Raw genomic sequence first — 4220 nt, 5'->3', positions numbered from 1 at the left:
GATAATTTAAAGTTCGATCTAATATTTCCTTTTTTTGTTTTCATCACTAACCTGGATGGATTAGAAACTGATGGTTCATATGCTGATGGTTGAAGTTGATATTCATTTATTTATACCGTATGGTTTCAAATTAATTTTTCACTCTTTTTGTTACGACCATTGAAAATGGGGAACTTTATAATCATCCGACTGGGTTGAGTGATATATCATATTAAAGCCGTTTCAGTCGTTATTCGAACGACTTTTTAAAATTTCCAAAAAATATCAGTGTCGAGAAAAACTTTTTTGAAGTTTGTCTAATTTCGACAGAATAATGTACTGATAAACTGTTAAAATTGGTCAGGGGAGGATTTAGGGGTGGGGGGCGGACGCCTCACCCCCCTCAGGGATTCGACCACCTGCCGACCCAAAGGGTCCCCCTTTGAACTATTTTGAGATATCCAATTTTGGCTGACGGACCCTAAAATTTTTCTAAAAGTGCCTTTGGCGCCAATATATACTAATTTTGAGGGGGGAGCGCGCGCCGAAAAAAACAATTGTTTGTTGAGATTTTTTAGAAAAAGTGCCTATAAACGCCTTTTTTGGCCTGTTTTTTTTTTCACAATTTTGTTTGCGACGCAGAAAATTTGCCTAGAACAAGGTCTTTTTAGTGCTTTGGCAGAGCCCGAAAAATGAATTTGGTCGATCTAAAACTAAAAAGGTCGACAAAAGGTCGATTATGCCTAACTTACTAATTTTCTACACTCGTCTGTAGTTTTGTCATAACACCACGTACAAATAAGACACTAATTTGAAGAACTTTTATTTGTAGTTTTTAGGACATGGCCGGAACATTCTGTGCTACTTGCTCAGCAACCGGCTAGCCTTGTTAGATTTAAGCAATTCGTCTTTTGATTTTTTAAAGTTCAATTTAAGTTATTTTGCTCAGATAAAGTTGAAGTACACTTGAATTGTAGATTATTTCAGGTTTCTCATGCTAAATGATCAATATATATAAAAGTGAAATAAAAAATATACTTTGATCAATTTTTTAAGCGTCAGCTTAGTGTGTTATTAGAAGATTTTTTTTTCTAAACCCAACTCGCAATTAAAAATGTTCATTAAAATGTTCACTTATTTGGAAATTTCACTAGCATTGGAAATTGCATAGCATCTGTTTTCTGCTTTATTTGTGGCTAGTGTTTAGTCTGCTATCTACTAAAAAGCTTCCATATTGTACTTTATAAAGCTGCTTTTTGTCGTGTCGCCTCTGTGTCTAACACTTGCGAGCGTAGTGTTGTACAGTCAGTCCAATTTGTCTGACAAAATCTAGGTGCAAAAATTATGTTCAAAAATTATCAAATTAATTGAGGGACTCTTTACACCTTATTGAGAGGGACTCTTTACACCTTATTGAAGATATTGACGCCCTGAGCTCAAGTGCAAATAGTACGTAGCCTGCGCTAAATTCCATGACAGTTTTGGTGAATTTAAAGGTAGTAATAAGCCAGTTTGCTGGGATAAATTATGCAAGATATATGCCTGTTCCTATGATGAAATGCGAGTTGTTTTAGCATACCGATTTTATTCAAATTTCGAAGCGCTAAATTTTTTCCAAATGAACTAATTAGTCTCAATGATTTCTCTACTAGACTCGCACAAAAGAGCTTGTGTATCAGACAAAGCTCTGAGTGTTCCTAGCTGAATTCAAGGACAATTTTAAAAAGTTTAGGCTCGAAATTTGACGAAGTAAACTCGAAAAAAACTTATTCTTTTACACGCTAATGAAAACTACAAACGGATGTGGTCCCAAAACGAAACTAAATTCGGTTTTTCTTCATCCGTTGATGAAGAAGTTCCAGTCCCTGTGTTGGCCTTGATATATTTGTCCATGGTTTTCCACTCGATGTGTGGAATATCGGAATCCGAACTATCCGAATCTGTCCTGTTAGAATATCGGAATCCGAACTGTCCTGACTCTGTCTAACCTACCTCCCATCCAGCTGATCTGATGTTTGCCTTGAGCGCTCCCAAAATCAAAACCGGGTGTTCATTATAATTGACAAACTGCGCTGACAAATTTAGTCTTTCTGCTGGAATGAACTTGGGATTGGGGGATCCTTCCAGTATCTGCTTCGTCGTTGCCCAGTTAAAGAAGGATACTGGGCTCCCTGTGTCTATAGTCATGTTTATGATTTGGTTATCAATTCTGACCAACGCCTTCAGTGCTTATCTGTTGCAACTGGGGATTCCTCCGTATATCATTCTTTTTGATTTTCTGTGACTATCTCTGATCTGTATCTAGGTATTCTTTCGCCTCCAGCCGGTTCTCAATGTAATCTTCTGTTTGCTCGACTGACATATAGGCAGTTTCGATTGACTTGATCTCAAATTCGTCACAAGAATTGAAACTTTGAATCAGATTACATTCTTCGCCTGAACTTGAATTGTGTTCCGTCACATCGTTTGTTTGGTGCGATCGAGACATTTAAGCGAAATGGTTCGGTTTGTTACAATTTTTACATGTTTTTCTCATTGCTGGGCAATTCTTTACGTGTCCCTCCCCGAACGTTCTTCCACATTTCGTACACTAATTCTGTTCTGCTCGGGGCCTCGTAGTATTTCTGGCATCATTTTTTTCGCTTATACTGTTCTCTGTTTGGTCATCTACTGTTTTGACGCTCATTGCCGGCCGCCAAAACGGGTTCCTGCTTTTATTTAAATCTGCGACCCCGAGAAGTGGCCTGCACTTGCAGTATTAGCGCATGATTTCTGAAACGCTTGTGTCGTTTGTTTGCTTTGTTCAAACTTGAACGCTCGATTGAGGACCTCGTCTGGTGCGTATGTCTCGAACGTTAGTGTATCTTGTAATACTAATTTTCATCTTTGAAATAAATAAGTCCCTAACTAGTTCGTCTTTTAATGTGCCTAGCTCCACTTTCTCTGTCTGAGCAGTCAGAGTGGCATAAAAAGATTCCAATATCTCTCCTCTTTCTTTTGATATAGTTAACAATTCATACCTCTCGTATGTGATACTCTTCTTTTAAACATTTTTTTTTCAAACGATGCCTTAGCCAATGTCACCATTTCCCTGAACTCGAGCTTAGAAACTTCTGTATGGGGATTTTTCTGGACAAAACTTTTCTTCCTCTCTGTACCTAGGGCTAGGAATAGTCTCGAAGCGAGCCGTTTTTGGACTTCATTGTAATACACAATAAGACCGACCTTGGGCCCTCGTTACCTTCTTTCTTCATTTTCAAGCAAAACTCTGTCTCTTGCCAGTCTGTCCCTTGGTTCTCGATCCGTTTTTACTCGCGCATCTCTACCAGTTCTTGGTGTCTCAGGACGATGAACTGGCTCTTCTATGGCTGCTTTTGGGTCTTCCAATAATACATCTGGATTCACATTTTCTTTGACCGTCACGGCTAGTAAAAAATGTTCGAATCAAATTTTGAAGTTCCATGGCGGATTAGAATTTGTTTGTTGAAGTCCAGAAAACAGGAAAACCCATGTCAGCTCTTTTATCTTGAGACAAGAATCCTGCTGGCTGCGCCATGTGATACCAAGTAGAATAACTATAATTCTTTTTCAATAATTTTTTTTTCAAACTAATACCGTTTTTGGGCGTGGTATGATAAGAGGAGAAACTAAAGCTTAGAACGCCAGTGAACTAATTAATAGACTATAGTTTTCTTCGAGAAATGAATGACAAAACAAAAACGTTACGAGGCCAAACTGTATTTTCTGAATTCTAAGCAGATTCCGCAACAAGGAAAAAACCAAATTGTGCGCCTATACAAAGCACAGTTTGGCCTCGTAATGAAATGTAAAAAAAAGAAAATTTCTATAACTTTTTCTAATTATTTTCCAGGTTCTTTTTTTTTTCATTTTTCAAAGCCAGAAAAAACTAAAACACACCCAAAGACAAAATCCCCCTACTACTTTTAGTTGCCGGAACATTCAAGAGGAAAAAGTAGAAGCGAAAACGAAGAGAAAGCCTGTCCTAAAGCCGGAGTCAGACACAAGGTTAAATACTGTGGGGTTCAACAAAGAGACTAGTATCAACAGGAAGGATTACAACCTGGGGGATTGTATCGAGTGGGGTTTTGTCCTGGGGTATTGTCTTAGGGTGATTCAGTCCTTGAATCGTGGTATCACAGTCCTGCACGCTAGTATTTTTTGCTTTGACCAACTTAAGTTTTCTTGTCTTGTAAAACGATATTTGAACAAATCAATGAATT

This window comes from Symsagittifera roscoffensis, chromosome 5, assembly GCF_963678635.1.
Source record: "Symsagittifera roscoffensis chromosome 5, txSymRosc1.1, whole genome shotgun sequence".
NCBI lineage: Eukaryota > Metazoa > Xenacoelomorpha > Acoela > Convolutidae > Symsagittifera > Symsagittifera roscoffensis.
This window is presented reverse-complemented; position numbering follows the sequence as displayed.